General features: G+C 36.8%; 1 protein-coding gene across 1 annotated transcript in view; it reads left to right on the forward strand.

Annotated features, from left to right (window-relative positions):
- The window catches only part of LOC5571215 (proton-coupled amino acid transporter-like protein CG1139), an 88,670-nt gene that overhangs the window by 1,312 nt on the left and 68,070 nt on the right, over positions 1-19,288 (forward strand). The gene's annotated exons all lie outside the window — the stretch shown is intronic.

Raw genomic sequence — 19,288 nt, forward strand, 5'->3', positions numbered from 1 at the left:
ACATCCAACAATCAAACGCAAATATGTTTTATTATGAAATGACAGTGCATTGATATAACATGGTGTGATACTTGATAGTCAGAGTTCGATATATTTCGAAGATTGGAATCTTATTTTGTGTGCTGGAACGTTTCTCAAAACATTAGCCGACGTTTCATTTCTTACAATCGACTTATGGAACTGTGCTGAAATTATTCTGGCTTCACACCAAACCGATATTTCTATACGGCAGCTTCCATTTATTACGTCTTGTGAATTCGTGTATCGTGTATCGTGCAAAAATTTGGGTTCAGCTGAACTTACTTAAAACACGAACATTCTTTGAAATCTCAAACCAATCATGTACGCATCATTGTCAAAAATGAGTTGCTTGTGGCTCAGGTGAACCCAAACTTTTGCACGATTTGCATCATACTAAGGAGTGAAACCAAACTTTCGCACGATGGTTTGAATGACTGTTTCATTGATTTTGAATAGTTTTCACATTTTTCGTGAGTGCTCTTTAAAGAAGATAAAATTACGATTCTAATGACACATTGATTTAAAATTTTGGTCGACCCAAAGCTGAGGAAATTAGTCATGTTTTTTTCAGTATGTTTTTTGATAAATGTCACAATTTTAACTAATAATGTAGTATACAAAATTCAAAAATGTTTTTGGAAAAATACGGACGAAGTAAGAATAACTCTTTGCTCTTCGAATGCGCTGTAGAGACTTCCAATTCGACGTGTAGTCGTAGAGAATACTTTTGTATGTTTTTAGGGGGTGAACCCAAACTTTTACACGCGAGTGTATTTGAGCAGACTTACAAGGGAAGGTCACGATGGTGTTACACGGGGTTTACAACCGGACTATTTTTGTTAGATTCTACATATCGAAATATGAAAAACCCAAAAGCCTTTCGGGTGATGGACCAGTGGTGTAGCCAGGAGGGGCTCTGAAAGGGGCAATTTTGTACGTATATTATACTATTGAGCTAATTGGAAATTTGACAAAAACATTTTTTTAGTATCTATTGTGATGGTAGAGAACAGAATTGACATTAAAGTATGTTTAAAATGTATTTTCCATGCCATTGGCGTAACCATCATGGAATATGGACACCAAAACAAATTTGGTTTTATTAGAATAGTATACCAATACTAAACCCATCCCGATTGCGCCTATGGCATGGAAAATACATTTTAAACATAAATTAATGTCAATTCTGTTCTCTACCATCACAATAGATATTGAACAAATATTTTTGTCAAATTTCCAATTAGCCTAATAATATAATATACGTACAAAATTGCCCCTTTCAGAGCCCCTCCTGGCTACACCACTGGTCCATCACCCGAAAGGCTTTGGGGTTTTTCATATTTCGACATGTAGAATCTAACAAAAATAGTCCGGTTGAAAACCCCGTGTAACACCATCGTGACCTTCCCTTGTTAGTAATTTTGGATTGCACATAAAACATGTTTTACCAAAAACCTATAAGAAACCCAGGATTCTCAATCTATTTGCCTTATAATCAATATTCAAAGCAATACTATTTTTTGGCATGAACTTAATTGTACAAATTCAGTGACCATCTTTGGGAAAAAATTGTAAATCATGAAAACACTCAAAATTTATTTTACCAATGATAAACATTGAAAAAAACTTATTTTATAAAACTGTATGCCCATAAATCGTAAAACATTGACATGTAGTTCTTAATAACAAATTTGATTGTACAAAACAGTGATTATATTTGAGCAGAAAGATAAATTTGTTATTACACTCAAAATTTATTTTGCGTTGCGAGGTAACGGAGTAATTCGTAGATTGCACACTAAAAACTGTCATGTTGGTTACTTACAACTCTTATTCTAATTGCTCATGGGAAACTATTTGGTAGAAAAAGCTGTTAATCAGAAATTAGAGATGGAAAGACATGACAATTTTCATTGCCGGCCACGCCCATTTTTCCGTTACGAGGAAAGGAAAGGATAATGATGGTATGACATCTACTTAAAGAGAGACCAGCGTCTCACCGACGTCAAGGATTTGGATTAAAGGAAGGGCAATGGGGATGCGACCAGATTCAAATTCAGTGTACGTGTAATTTTTTTTTTGTAATTGTGCGCAAGTGTGAATGAAATCTTTCTATCAACGTTGGGAGTGACGTAGCTAAGAAGGTTAGGGCTTATTCACAAATTACATAACGCTGAAGGGGCGCGTTAATCTTCCAGGGATGGGGAACATATTTTTCCACTATGTGTCCTACACAACTATAAATATGTTGTAAATTTCAGTTCATTTTCATGCACATATTTAGAACATCAAAATAAACTGAAATGTCAACGACAAATCGCTTATTTTCAATCGAATGTATTGCTGTGTGCGTTTGAAATGCAAAAATCAAATGCGGGAACACCAAATGCGGTAAGATTTTTTTCAAGAAATGTGATGTCAAAGAAAGATTTTTCTTGCTAGGGCGGCGGTGATTTCTATAGTCGTTGCTAGGTGTCCTTCGATTGTTTTGTGTTACCGCATTTGGAGGACATTTAGTCAAGATTTGCTTCTCAAATGCAAACAGCAATACTTTAAATATACACGATTATGTAACATTCAAGCATTTTTAGTTCAAAATTAAACGTAATGCTGTAACAATAAATGAATTTCGTTTACTTTTACTATATCCTTCTGTTTACACTACATTGAAATTTAACAATTTTTATCTGTGTAGCTAACAAATAGTTTAATCAGCACAAACTCACCAACTCAGACTCTTAAACGTATAACTGACATGCATTCTATTGAAATCTCTCTTTTCACAAAGGAAAAAAAAACACTACGGGTGGCGTGGTTAAGTAAAAATCTATCATTTGAAACGCAAAAAAACGTGACAAGAAGTGTATAACTTAGCCTCTCGCTGCACCCCTTCTTAATATATGTAACAGAAAACACTGATCTCTTTACAAAACAATTTTTAGAGCATATACAAGTGTCATAGCGCCATCAGCCGATTCTATTTTACATCAAACGAATTAAAAATATCGCTGGACCGAAGTGAACGTGACAGAAAATTAAAAAAAAAAACATTACACTCAAAATTTAATTTAAGGTGAAAATTACAGATTACACTCAAAACTTATTTTGCTTAAAAATAGACGAAACTCTCAATATTCTAAATTATTTGCTAGTCAATCCAAACTTGAAGCGATGACATTCAATTTTTTCGACATAAATTTTATTCTAGAAGTCTATAAAATATGTTTGAGCAGAAATATGAATATTTGAAAACACTTAAAATTTATTTTACCCGAAAATTACTCAACAATCTTTTTTGTTCGAAACTGTTTGAATAAAAATTCATGGTAATTACATGTTTTTTTTTTCGACAATGCATTGACTGTAGAAGTCTAGCAAACGCGTCAGAGCAGAAATAATGCTTTTTGTTAACACTTATTTTTTTTACCTGAAGAGCTACTAAAACCTCAAGGTTTTAGCCTGTTAGTCTATAAACCAAACTGCAAAGCAACGATATGTTTTTTCACAATAATTAAATAATAATTTAATTAATTTTTAATTTAATAACAAGAATTAAATTTTAAATAACACTCAAAATTATTTTTTCCTCTAAAACTAGGAGACATTCAACTATTTAACTTTTTTTTTACCTTAAATCAAAGCTCAATGCAATATTTGCACAAAAATAAACGAATTGACGAGTCATCGCAAATTTGGTTCAAAAACAATTAGTCACGATATTTTTTTGGAATTCTAGTAAAATAAATATAAGAATAATAATAAAAATAAAAAATTCTTTTTAAAACCAAAAATTTTCAATGGACTTCTATAAGCAGACTCAAGTGAAAAAAGTGACAAGTGTTTATTTTCTTTATTTTATTGGATGACACCAACAGAAAAAACAGATCCCAATGATGTATAACTCATTCTAGTTTAACAATTGTTACCAGTTACAAACTTAAACTTTATGACAAAAATACAAACACAATTCCGTTATTCACAAAAAAAATGAAAGAAGACCAGCTTTAAACTTTCTCTAGATCGTTTGTCGGGGAGCGTGGAAGTCGAAATAATCATTTTGAATTTTTAATTCGCAGTCAAAAAGGTTAAAAAAAACTTCTCGTAATTTTTGGAAGTAAGACAAATTATGAATGCACTCAAAAATTGGAACTTCTGGCCAAAAATGTTCACCAGACTTTTATAATAAAATGTTTGGCGACAAAACCATATGTTATCGCATTAAATTTTGATTTATTGGTAAATCGAGGATACTTTCAAGCATCCTCGAGTTCGACAGGGAACACTTAACAAAAAAATTTATACAGATTATTAATAGTTGAATTGCAAGACGAATATTGGAAAGAATTGTTAAAAACCCATAAAATATTTCGAAGGCATCTTTGCATACATTATTGGATTGCTTCATGAAGAAACTTTTCTGTGTTGTTGAAGAGAATATATCTGAGAATTTGACGTGAACATTTGGGGAATCATCTATACTATTTATTCTATTGATTTCTTGATGAATCCATCCCCCACCTTTCCAGAATGGATTTATTTTGAGTCATAAGTGACTTAATAAGTAGCTTTGCTGACAAGAATCTTGACAGAATTCTTGATAATACTGGGGATTTCATAATACTAATATTTTTTTTTGCTGATTACTTGCAAGATCAGTTGTGGGTTCTTAACAAAATAATTTCTATGGTTTCATGTAAAATCTCGAGAAAAGCCTTATTTTTATATCGATATCAATGAATCTCAGAATTCTAGAATAATTATATCATGACGCAATTTTGTATATAGATACAATCTTAGAAAATTTAAATAAAATTTGTATCCCTCATGCCAAAGCTGTAAATTCTGATACTTTTTTTTACCCCACCCTGCCCCTCTCTGGCTACGCCCATGAATGTAACTGTTATTGTCCAGCCATTCAGAATTGTCTGATTAAGAGTTAGACGTTCAGTTCTTATTTTCCACAAAAAAATTAAAGCCACTGAATTTCCGAACAACAGAAAGTAACAAACAAAAATTAAGGTCATTATAAAGTGCATTTCAGGTCATATTGACCTGAATACCGTAGAAAGGTCAGAGCAAACAAAGATGAATTCAAAGGTTTTTAACAAAATATAGCCGTTTATAGCTTTTATATGAAGGGCCGTACCCTGTTTGGCATAAAGTCGTTTGGCATAAGGTCATTTGTAGGGACAATGGAAATTCGCGTTTTTGCGAAAGCCGCGAAATTCGCGAAACTAAACCTTTGCCGCGAAATTTGGGGAATCCCGTGAAATGCCGCAAGATTAGGTTTTTGCTTACATAATGGTTTATTCATCTTGATGCCTCAATTCCACCAAACATTTTATAACCGTTTAGTTTTAGCTTATGCGTCTTTTTAAATTTTGCATTACCATCCTGATATTAAACTTATCATCTTAATTTGTACTATACATAATGAAATTCTTCACACCCTATGGTTAAAAGGTCAAAAATAAATAAAACAATTAAATTCTTCGTAATTTGCACATATAAGGTTTGTTGTTACTAAAAATTTGTATTTTTGGGTAAAAAATGGCCGAAATATGGGATCGCGACAAATTCGCGAAATCTTGGATTAATTGCCTTGATCACACGTGAAATTTCACGAATTTGGCCGTGAATTGCCATTGTCCCTAGTCAGATTTAAACACAATGGCAGCCCAGATTTAAACACAATGTATACATATTATTAGTGATGTCATCTGCACATTTCAAAATTGACACACTGACTTTTTCCTTGAATATTGGCGTTTTTCGAAGTTTTTTAACTAGATTGTTATCACCGAGCTCAAAGCAACAAATTATGACTACTTCCCAGTAAGCACTATATTTTTTTAGAGCACACGGAATTTACAACAAATGCCGAACATCGTAATGTTTTAACCTAACCATAACTGAAATAGGTCTTAGAAACATTCAATTATAAAAATAAATCCTGAGTAAAGTTTAATTAAATTATCAACTGTGATTGACAAGAATTATTGTAACACCACATTTTCAAAATAAATCATTTAATTGAAAGTAAGTTTATGTATGACTGAAAAATGCACGAATAGGTTTCCAGGAATTATTGAAAACCATAACTTAATAAAAGTACATAGCCCTTGATAAAAGGGGACAATTATATGGAAAGTATTGAAAGCTATGATCTAAAGATCTATTATTGCAGCATTATTAAAAAAACTTTATTTATTTATTCATTTATGCCAACAGGTAAAATATTTACCCCAGTGACTGGTTTAGCACGACATTAAAAGTAAAATAATAAAATTACGAACAGGAGAAAATAAATTAACACAAAATTCTACGGAAGTTACACTTATTTGCTACGCGGGACATATTGAAGTCAAAGACACGATAACATTGATTGAAAACACGGCACATGCTACGCATAGGTTCATGCAATCCGTAGTTCGTCCTGGCTGGAGAAATGGTCAAAAACGAGTGCGAGCGTAGGTTGCGGCTGGGTATGTTGATATTCACCAAACTAAGCAGCGTTGGACAATCAATGTTGCCTTGCAGGAGGTCTCCAATAAAGCAGCACTCCCAGTAAATCCAAATTTATCAGCTTGCAACGGCTCCTGTAGCTGGGTAAGTTGAGCGGAATGTTCCATCTGAGATGACGCAATGCAAAGCGGATGAATTTGCGCTGGATAGCCTCGATCCGTTGAATTTCGTTCTGATAGTAAGGCGAACAGACAGCAGAGGAATACTCCAGAATGGGTCGCACAATGGAGCAGTAAAGAGCTTTGAAGCAGTATATGTCTTTAATTTTTTTTGCAAATCGGAACAAGAATCCCAGTTGCGACGAAGCTTTACTAACGACATATGCGACATGATCCTTAAATGTTAATTTGGAATCAATCAGGATACCCAAATCCTTGATTGTTGTTTCACGCTGTAGCTGCACACCATTCAAATTATAGCCAAAATGATGGAGTGCATGTTTGCGGCCGAACGAGATTACTGAGCATTTAGTTACATTGAGTACCATACGATTAATGCGGCACCACTCAGCAAAAACTTTCAGTTCTTGTTGTAGGAAAAGGGCATCTTCGGCCTTCTTGATCGTATAATAAAGCTCCAGGTCATCGGCATACGAGAGTTTTAAGCAATTTAGCACGAAATTAACATCGTTCATGTACAGCAAGAATAAAAATGTGCTGATATGGCTGCCTTGAGGAACGCCGGAACAAACAGAAAATGGTATCGATACATGGTCTCCAATTTTGACGGACATGCTTCGATCGACCAGATAAGAATGGAGCCAACTAAGGATTTGAGTATCCATTCCAAGCTTGTCAAATTTTGCCAGTGCGATTTGATGGTTCATTTTGTCAAACGCAGCGGAAAGGTCAGTATATATAGCATCAACCTGTTGGCCATCTTCTATCTGCCGAATTACGAACGAGGTGAATGACGCCAAATTAGTTGTAGTCGATCGTTTGGCCATAAATCCATGCTGTTGTGGCGAAATATAATGCGCGTAACTGTGAACCAGCTCGCGCAATACGATTAACTCAAAAAGTTTCGAGGTGGCGCTGAGTGCACCCGAGCAGAAGAAAATAACTACTGAATACCAAATTGAGGTATTCCATACCAGACAATTTCCAATACTTAAAACCTGAAAGAGGTATAAATGAGCCCTGCATAAGAGGTAAAATACCTCAAATAATACCTTATGCATATTCTACAAATACCAAGCTGATAACAAGATCAGGTATTATAATACCTAAATAATACTTGATGGATTTTCACATAAAAGTGAAATTCTTCAATACCTCCAGCAGTCCTCAATAGCTATCGAATACTAAAATGAAGTATTTTTAATTGTTTTTCAAATACCATTGTAATACCAAAATGAGGTATTAACAACTGAATAATACCTAATTATGGTATGATACCAAAATATGGTATGCATAAGTTATTGGGGAGTTATTTGTTCCTCCTCGGGCAGCTATGCCACGATAATTTGAAACCAATCGCTTGCACCCTTTCTTAAAAACTGGAAAGACGTACGATTCTTTCCAGCAGTTCGGAAAAATACCAGTAGATAACGATAAGTTAAATATCGATGCTAAAGGCGAGGCTAGTGAATCCACGCAGCGTTTTAAAACAAGCGATGGGATTCCATCCGGCCCACTTCCGGTGGATGATTTCAATTTCTTTGCTGCTGATTTTACCATTCCATCGGTGACGTAGAACCGCTGAACGGAAGTCGGAAGTTGAGGTACAATCCTGGTTGTTTCGTCTACTACACGTGGGTCAACTAGTTCGTCTGTAAAAACGCTACTAAATTGAGTTCGGAACAAATCGGCAATACCCGCGGTAGAATCTGCTTCAAAAATTCCGTTGGACATCGTTGATAGCAAGCCGGATTCCTTCCGTTGATCATTGACATAATTCCAGAAACTTTTGGGATTAGGCTTGAGTCGTCTTTGCAGATTGTCCTGATGGGCATTATACAGATGATCGTTAAGCCGTTTATATTCGGTGTTAGCTTGAACGTACATTTCTCTTGTAGAGTCCGTACGATATTTGCTGTGACGCCGGAAAGCTGCCTGTTTGGCCCTTTTTAGTTGCTTAAGTTCAGGATTTGACCATATCGGTTTCGGAGGCTTGAAACTAGGCTTGATGGGGACAAATTGGCCGATGGCATACAACAAGATACCGGACAACGTCGAAGCAGCGAGATTGGCATCGCTATTATGGAGAATGTCATCCCAGTCCAAGCTTGTGAGATAGTTGTTCATGCCATTGAAGTCAGCTTTGCCGAAATCGTATCGAACGTCTTCCAGAGTGTTGCGGAAACATAATTGTGGATTGACTGCAATTTCCATTAGTAACGCTGGATGGTGTTTGTAGGTTTTGATGAGCGGTGATGGAGCTTGTATGATTTTGCAGTCATTTTGAAGTTCCTCGCTAACAAAGCACAGGTCAAGCATGCGATTATTTTCGTTTACGACTCCGACTTTCTGCTTAAGTCCAGCAGTGCTGTATGAATCAAGCAGGGCCCGAGAGGCCGAGCCAATGGACGACCGAGAGGTTGTCGGGAAAAAGGAACCATTGGAGTCCGGCTGCCACGAAATTGCGCTCAAGTTGAAATCGCCTAAAACGATTATATTGTCTCTTGGTCCCAATTGTGAAACAATCCAGTTAAGCGAATCAATATGATTCTCGATTAACAGGTTATCGTTTACTCGGTCTGGAGGGAAGTATATAACGCACAAATAGAGTGTTGCATCAGTAGTGGTAACTGCGACCCAAAGTTGCTCGACAGACGCGATATTGGGATGAACAAGCCTACGTGATTTAAATTTCGAACGGACAGCAAGCAGTACACCGCCACCAGAACTCTTATCGCTGTTAGAAGGCGATCGATCCTGACGGAAAACAGAGTAGCGGTCATCAAACAGCTGATTTGATGACGTATTCCAATTAAGCCAAGTCTCAGAAATGGCGTAAATGTCGTAACACCCGTCGCTAATGGCCAACTGATACTCAGCCAGAGAGCTGTTCATTCCACCAAGGTTCTGATAGTACATCAGAATTTTCGAGGTTTCTGTTGCATTTTCATGACCGGCACCTTCGAGGACTCGTACGGTGCTGTTTCCAACCGGAAACACGCTGGAGGGGGAAGGTCCAACGGGAACAGGGTGGGCGGTCGGTCGGGGAAGCAATATGTTGTCGTCATTTCGGATCAATACGCTGGAATAAGCATTCTCATCAGGCAGAGAAATTGTTGATTCATGGAAGTACTTGCCTGCTAGAACGGGCTGGAAGACCCCCTCTCCGAACTCATACACAGGACCGGAATGACTGCAGGACGCTGGCGGGAAGTTCTCGACTGTGATGAGAGGACCAGGGGCTTCCATCAGACTTGCAGGCATGCATTTATATGAAAGAAGTTCAAAATGTTATGAGCTCTATTACCAAACAACAGAACACATTTTTAAAATGAATATTTCTGGCCAAGTCTAAGATTGATTTCAATTTTGGATGTGTTCATCCAAAGAACCACTTATTTTTGAAACAAGGGAAGATTTGTAATTGAATCAAATGTAATGTAATTTTGTAATGTAATCATTTTTCGTGCATATCTTAAAACAGGATCAAGGGTTTGGGCAGCAGGATTCAATTTGATAATTATTCTTACAGCAAGGCTTGCAAAAGAATAACTAATATTTGAAAGAAGAGCAATCTCTGCTTTAGTTTATTTCAGACCATGGGATTGTTGACTCATTATGCCAAACGACTATTATACCAAACGACCGTTATGTCAAATAACTTACCACCTATAATCAACCACGGCTCTCCAGAATGAGCCGTTTGTTCTAAAATATATTTAAGTCTCCAGCGCTCCAGGTATAGATCCAAGGGGAAATGTTCAAGACAACGCATGCAAATAATCTCACCCCATCGTTGACGTTTCAAAAGCCTTCAATCTAGAATAAGGATTTCTCATCAATTATATTGGTGTGTTTTATTAGTTAATCGTTGACCCTCCTTGAGTCAGATGATTTTTACAACAGGAAACGAAGCGATAACTGTAATCCAAATATCAAGTCTCTTGTTTTGCCCGAACCCTAATCGAACTTAGCTACCACTTCAGTATCATTCCATTGGACACCACCTTCACTGCTGGTGCCAAAGACAACAATGGAAATTGAACAATCCAAAACACTTGAAACTGTTACCATCCAGCAAAAACGGGAGCATAACAGTTCGCTGGCATGGGAAAATAACCCCACGCGGATCGGCTCGTTGAAAATCCACTCGATTCCCCCCACACTGACTGTTTGCGACCGGCCTTGACGTAAACGCAATAATACTTCGCGGTGCAAGTGGAATCTCCCACTGCAATCAAAAACTCTTCTATCCTATCAATCGCCTTCTTTCGAGTGGAATAGAGCCAGGTGGGGCTAAAGTGGAATAAACAATATTTCCAGAAAAAAAAAACACATCCACAAATACTACTCAATGAATTTTCAACATATAAGCTGCATTTTTTCCAAAGAAACTTGTATTAAAATATTTACCCTTTATTTAGTTATAACAGTTTCAAAATTTATTGTCTTAAACGACATTTTGCATCACTGGTGGGACAAGAGTTTGAATTTAGTGTTAGGGCAAAAGTTCGCTGACTGAAATACAAAATATTTACACTTTTATTGCAGGCATATTCATATCAGTCATAAACTCATGTTTGGTGAAAACTACAAATAAAATTTATTAAAAAAAAACCAAAAGAAGATTGATTGTAATATACGAATATACCCAAAGGTAACAGTTTTTCGCAAAACTAAGTGAAAACGTCGAATTTTGGAGACTACACACAAGAAACAACAAAAGCCAAATCTCTTTTGTTGTTTTTAGACTCACCTCTAAAAACAACAAAAGCCAAATCTCAATCGATTTTTATAATATTTGTAATGATAGTCTTTTGCCTAAATAGCCTTAAAACCACCATTACATCTATGGCAATTGTTTTGAATTGAGCTAGAATTGTTAAAAAATAACTTTTTCCCCACTCTACTCTATACTGTTGCAAATCCACACTGTCTACCGAAGAACATCGCCACTGGATGGACGATAACAATTATCATAGGATGACCTTTCTCCAAACCGGCACCTGGACGATAGTGCTTGCGAGTGTCGTCATGACATTGAACTTCTCGCTGCAGCCGGTTGACTTTGAACGAGCAGTCAGAACCTAATCAGATATTCAAAACGAGATGCGTGTACTTTGGCGGCACTGTTTAGTTTCGATCGTGATAGGTGTGCGATTTTTATAGATGAGCATCACCTGTGGCTTCATATGAAGGTATAAAGGTAGAACGACCAACACGTGCGCGGTTCGATGGCTCATAAGGGTGTGTGATATCAAGAGTGTTTCCGTCAAATACCAAACGAAGTACCTCGAAATTTCATGCATTCTAATGAGGCATTTTTTTCCTATCGGGATATATCTAAAAACTATAAAGATTTCAATTTGATTCCTCACGGTTGCGAACAGATTTCCATAGGGTTTTCTAGGGTTTCCGTGGAAATCCTAGAAGATCCCAAGAAAATCTGAAGAGTCAAAAGATTCTTTAGGATTTCCATTGGACTCCATAGGGTTTGTCAGTGGTGCCTATGTGGTCACCAGAGGTTACCATTGATTTTCAAAGGAGAACCTAACAAGTTTCTGAGGAATATCAATAGTTACCCTTGGGGTTTCTATAATGTATAAAGAAATTGCCAGAGGTTTCCAAAAGGTTCCAAAAGCCTGTAAGTAGTGGATGATTCCAAAAGTTCTTGATGGTTTCCATAGGATTTGGGAGTTACCAAGAGACTCCTATAAGTGTTCTGTATTTCTTAACAGATGTTATGATCGCAATCGATGTTTAGACAGACCGGACTAGCAGATATTTTGGCGTTCTAAAGATACATTGAAGACTCCATCATTTATGATTTTTTCGATGTCATTTTGATACCGATGCATTATCAAATAGATAAGTTCCCTTATTACAGCAAATAATGCAAATATTTGAATACTTCGAATGACTGGCGTAGGTGTTTCTGAAACCATGAAAAAGCACTTGGCACTTGACAGACTGAATGTCTGAACACCGACCATTATATTGAGAGAAAGAAGTACTCAGACTACTAACCTCGTCAAAAGAAGTTATTCGAAGTTCCTATTTCAAAGTTGATTTTGAAAGCATTGTAGAGAAGCCTAAAAAAAGAATATTATGGTGTACTTATTTATCTGCCACCTGAAATCCCCTTCAGAACTAAGTGTGAATTCTCAGAAATGCTTTGCAATCTCATGGAATCGCTTTGAGAACCCTTGATTTTCCTATGGGTATACTTCAAACTTATGCAGTTTATTATCCAAAAACTTACCCAAACGAACTTAACCAACTTAAAAATATATTTAATACAACTATAAAATATGGGGCCTTCCTTAGCCGAGTGATTAGAGTCCGCGACTAGAAAGCAAAGCCATGCTGAAGGTGTCTGGGTTCGATTCCCGATCGGTCCAGGATCTTTTCGTAATAGAAATTTCCTTGACTTGCCTGGGCATAGAGTATCATTGTGCCTGCCTCACTATATATTAGACTGGCCCAGCTCAGTATGGGAGAAAAACAAAATTGTATGATTCCACGGGGCACCCCCCAGGATTCTTTTTTGGGGTTAGAGGAAGCTTTTCTGAAAAATTCAGCTCATTTGGTCGTTCCATGAGCTGGCGCATTTGAATTGAAGTTAATATGGGATTTTCAGCTCAAACATATGAGCAACAGCACATCATCTACAGTTTGGTTCAGGAAAATTGATCATCGCGTTCAATTGGACCCAGAATGTCAAAAACACTACTTGATGTAATAGCGAAGAATATTGTAGAAGATTGTACCATGATCAAAATTAATAAAGTTGGTGTTTTAACCATCTGAAGTATATCATGCAATACTGAGCAGTATGCAAATGTAAAATGTAATGCAAAAAAAAAATTTTTACTGTGTGTATTTTTTTTGGAATCTTTATTTAGTTGTCTAACTTTGTTTCTTTAGTTGTCTAACAATCGAACGAACCGTTTTTGCTGTGCAGCTTTTTGAATATTTTTGAACCATTTTCACATACACCCTTTTGAAAAGTTAGTCGTGACTCAACTTGAAGATTTGATATTGGAAAATGACGATTTAGATGGAACTGAAAAACTGTGCAAAGTTTCAGATATTTTTGAAATGGTCGATCAGAATCGACTTGCATGCCTCCGTGGAATCCCTCTGCTTGTATTTCTTCAACATAGCTTGGAGGTAGCCACTAAGCGCATCATAGCCACCTATGACGCTGGGCGAGCTGAGGCACATGTCGCATTGTCGCATGCCTATAAGTGACTGTACGGGAGGACTGATCTAAGCCTAACTTTCAACAACTGAAGGAGTAATAAAAATTAGATTAAATCCAGATACAACCTTCTGCAATAATGTTCATTAGGGTATCAACTAGTGTATTTGTCATTCTGGGCTTATTTGAACGCAAACAATTAGTATACGGAACGAACCGTGACATAGGATCAATTTTCAATATATTTGAGACGAATAGCCCATACAAACTTCAAATCGAATGCGCCAGCTGGTTGAGCAACCAACTGAGTTGAAATTTTGAGAGAGCGTTTTTCTTACTCTAAGGCGCATATCTAGAGGGTGCCCCATTGAGTTTTTCAACTTTTTTGTATAAGGGCCAGTCTACTATATATGAATGCGAAAATGGTAACTTTGGTAAAGAAAGCTCTCAGCTCATAACTGTGGAATAGGGTGCGGCTTATTTTTCAAAAGTTCTCAAAACCAAAAATTCGTGTGCTCTACTCAATTTAAATCACATTAACAGAGAAACCTCAAAATCTGAGCCAAAAATATTTACATTTAGAGGTGGCGCAAGCGTCTTGAAGGTGAATTTTCAAGTTATAAAAAATTACCTTCAGTGAAGTAAACATAACTTTGTTATTTTCCAACCAATTTCAAATTTTTTAGCATCATTATCTTCAAAATTAAATTTATGAAAACTTTGTAGAACATCAAATTTGTCTTAAATCAAAACTAGTCATAGTTTAAAATACTTTTATACAATTTTTTACTCATTTCACTAAAAATTTCAAATTAGTTGGACCATAACTTCTTGAATACTCAATCGATACCTACCTTGATACCTTGATGGCTACAGCGTAGCATCACGCCATTGCCGGGCGTATTGTAGAGCTCCATCTTCGTCGGTCTTGGGCGAAACTTCTCCAGTTGCCCCGAACGTTTAGGGTCGCCAGGTCCTCTTCCACTGCGTACAGCCAGCGTATTCGTGGTCTTCCCCGAAGCCGCCGGCCTCTACCTGGTTCCCTGCTGAATATTATTTTCGCAATTCTTTCTTCCGACATTCGCACTAAGTGACCAGCCCACTGAAGTCTGCCGTATTTTACACGATTGATAATATTCGCATCTTTGTACACTTGATACAACTCGTGATTCATGCGTCTGCGCCACACACCATTTTCGAGTTTCCCACCGAGTATTGTCCGCAGCACTTTACGCTCGAAAACACCGAGAGCTTTCCGGTCTGACTCTTTCAACGTCCACGCTTCGTGCCCGTAGAGAGCCACCGGAAGAATCAATGTTTTATACAGGGCGAATTTAGTTTCGGTTTGCAAGCTGCGGGACCTAAGCTGGTTACGTAGTCCGTAAAAGGCCCTATTCGCAGCCGCAACACGTCTTTTCACTTCGCGGGAAACGTCGTTGTCACATGTCACAAGTGTTCCAAGGTAAACAAATTCTTCAACAACTTCAAACACATCCCCATCAAACACTACCTCAGCACTTACACCACCATGCCTGACTCTATCTCTACCTGCAACCATGTACTTCGTCTTGGTAGAATTGATGGTCAGGCCTATCCTCGCTGTCTCCCTCTTCAGAGGCACGAAGGCCTCTTCCACTGACCTGCGATCGATTCCAATCAGGTCTATATCGTCCGCAAAGCCAAGGAGCATGTGCGACCTTGTGATAATAGTGCCATTTCTTTGCACGCCAGATCTCCTAATGGCACCCTCAAGTGCAATGTTGAACAGTAAATTCGAAAGTGCGTCTCCCTGCTTCAATCCGTCTAACGTCACGAACGAGGTTGACACCTCGTCTGCGATCCGAACACTTGATTTCGAACCATCCAGCGTAGCACGTATCAGCCTAATTAGTTTCGCCGGAAAACCATTTTCAGACATTATCTGCCAAAGCTCATTTCTTTTCACTGAGTCGTACGCCGCCTTGAAATCAATAAACAGATGGTGAGTCTGCAAGTTATACTCCCGGAATTTGTCTAGGATCATTCGCAAGCTAAACATCTGGTCCGTTGTCGAACGGCCCTCACGAAAACCAGCTTGGTATTCGCCGACGGAGGACTCCTCGAGCGGTCTCAGTCTGCTAAACAGGATGCGCGACAGAATTTTGTACGCCGAATTCAGCAGGGTAATTCCTCTGTAATTGGCACACTCCAGTCTGTGCCCTTTCTTGTAGATAGGGCGGATGAGGCCATCCAACCAGCCGGTGGTAGTAGCATGTCCGAAAGAACTCAATCGATACCGAATCTTTTTACATGTTTTTGAAGCGAACTTAGTTGTTTTCAAACTGTTCATATAACACATTTTTCTAAAAAATGGTTTTGCCTAAGTTTTTCACCAAAAACTATCCAAAAACATGATTTTTTAATGAAAAAATCAAATTTCTTTTGATTATTGAAGTTTTTTCGACAGAAATTGCATTTTTTCTATAAAACTTAAATTTAGAAAGCATCTTTCCTTTATTACGAGTTGAATAGAGCATATATTTTTCAACATATGAAAACATAGTTTTGTTTCAAAATTATTTAAAAATTGTTGCAAAGTCCTTCTCAAAAGTTTAAAAAATGAGAAAAACCAGTTTCAGCTTTAGAGATAATATTTAACTGGCAAAAATTTGGAAAAAACTCGCATTTTTCGTTAAAAATTCATGTTTTTGTGCAGTTTTTGCTGAATAACTTGCTCAAGACATTTATTTAGTGAAATGTGTTGTATGAACAGTTTAAAAACAATTAAAATAGCTTCAAAAGCATGTAAAAATATTTGGAATCGGTTGAGTAATCATGAAGTTATGGTCAAACAAAGTTGAAATTTTTAGCAAAATGAGGAAAAATTTGGAATAAATTAGTTTTAACTAAAACTTGTTCTACAAAGTTTTCGTAAATTTAATTTTGAAGGTATTGATGCTAAAAGTTTTAAAATCGTTTGAAAAATAACAAAGTTATGTCTACTTCACTGAAAGCTATTTTTTATAACTTGAAAATTCACCTTCAAGGCGCTTGCGCCACCCCTAAATGTTAATATTTTTGGCTCAGATTTTGAGGATTCTCTTTCCATGTGATTTGAATTCAGTAGAGCACACGAATTTTTGGGTTTGAGAACTTTTGAAAAATAAGCCGCACCCTACTGTGGAAGTGCTCATAAGAACACTAAGCTGAGAAGCGGGCTCTGTCCCAGTGGGGACGTAATGCCAGGAAGAAGACGAAGATGCTAGAATATGGCCATGATGAAAATTTCAGGTGTCATTTCGTTTCGCTTCGACATGAAAAAAAGCATATCGCATATCCTCAATGCCATTGGTTTGTCATCGTCGGTATCAACATCACCTCAGCTTGGTGCATTGAGATTCTGTTTATATCCCACTTTTTTTTTCATGACAATCGTTAATGTGGTTTAATAGGAAGACAGGCCATTCATGGGCAAATGATGAGCCGTGAAATATTATTATAAATGACAACTCAGATCAGGATGCTTGCCAAGGACGTACAGCGATGCCAAAACAGAAAAGAACTTGAGCAGTCTCCCTGCCGAAGATGCTCTTTCCTCGTCCGCTAAAGCTTTGAATGATATTCAATTAGATCTAATGTGACCTTCTGAGAAGAACATGATTGGTACGACTGACTGACTGACTGACTGACGTTTGATTTGTGTAGAATTCATTATTGAAAGATATTACTTTTACATGAAAGCGATGAGTAAGTTTTTTATAAAAAATAAATTTTAGTACCTATAGTTTTGAGTAAAGTTATAGCCTTTCAGCACAAGTTGATTGTTTAGGTAAAAAATAAAAACTGAAACTAGAGCTATGCCCATATCAAAACATCCGATCGAAGACGGGATACTGTTACCAATTATCTCGATCACGAAGCTTCATGAGAGTTCATAAGAGCGGTAGCAAATATTCGACTAATTAAGCAAGGATTATAGTTGCGCTGAATCTGGGATCTACTTTTCAGCTCAGTGTTCTTCTGAGCACTCCAACAGTTATTATCAGAGAGCTTTCTTTATCAAGTTTGACTTATTTAAGCGTCAAGTAAGTCACTGAGGTCATGGGGCTTACTAACCTAGCATGTTAATGGACATAAGTTCCATATTCTATGTTCTGACATTGATAGAAGTGATTCAAACTCTACCAAATCATACCTTTACCCCGGGCTGCATGTGGCATTCTTGAAATCTTTTGATGATAGTGTCATGTAAATCTTCGGAGTTCATTGGCCAAAATAATAAAAACCTTTCATTTTCCTGTGAAATTTGGTCAGAAATACAATCCGTTCATCGTTAGTTTTTTGGTGCTTCTTGGTCGATTCACCCGATATTGGTTAGCCAAAGATCTTGATTCGTATATTCAGGTTCAAGTTCTAAAAATATGAAAACTAAGTCAAGTAACACATTGCCCATTTTAGACCCAGTAATTTAGCTTCAAATACAGTACTTTTCAGGAGGAGGCAAGCAGGATTCCAGAAGGGATCGTAGTTTCGGATTGGGTGAGGAAGGGCTGGATTATACACTGTTTTGCAATTTCTCATCGTAATAGGCTGTTTTTCATTACGCCAATCTGTCATGAAATGGCCAACTTTCCTGCACTGATTGGTGCAGTATCGTAAAAGTCATTACGCAATTGAAATTAGTTATTAGTCTTTTTCATTACGCAATTGTTTTGAGTTCCGTAATGAATGCATCCTGGCATGATTCTTAAAAGCCTGGAGTGATCTTCTACAAAATTGCAAAAAAAAATTGTACGCAACTCGTTGCAGACTTCGATTTTTACAGCACTCGTCGTATTGCGGCACAGCACAAAAGGATTCCGATGAGCTGAGAGACGATTTGGTTGGGGACTCGTTAGCACATTTATGCCTTTTTTAACATAGGCTGTTCTATAGAATTTAATTCTGTAAAGCTTAATTGATTGCATTTTTATATTTTTCTGTTTGATTGGTTAATTGACTCCTTACTGTTAGAATAAATATTCTTATAAATCCTGCTAATATTCCAACATACTTTTTTTTATAAACACTTGTTTCGAGATATGCTCGAAATATGATTTTCTTAATTACCCTTCTTTCAAAAATAGGCAGTTCTTTTGATTACAACTTCCAAAATTAAAATTAATATTGGATTGTTCGGATGTATTGTCAGAAATATTACTCTTCAAAAATGTTAAAAATGACATTAAAGCTTTAAGCATTTTAAACAAAAAAAAATGCTTTCATATAAAGACCTTTTGTGAATAATACTGAAATAATAAGTCTTTAGATCAAAGCTTTCAATATTTTTTATGTACGTTTTCCCTTCTTTAAGTAAGTTTGTCTTATCATGTGTCATGTACATTTATCAAGTGACGGCTTTTTCAATTTACGATGCTCAATAATCACTGAAAACTTCTTT

The sequence above is a fragment of the Aedes aegypti genome, chromosome 2, assembly GCF_002204515.2.
Source record: "Aedes aegypti strain LVP_AGWG chromosome 2, AaegL5.0 Primary Assembly, whole genome shotgun sequence".
In the NCBI taxonomy this organism is placed as follows: domain Eukaryota; kingdom Metazoa; phylum Arthropoda; class Insecta; order Diptera; family Culicidae; genus Aedes; species Aedes aegypti.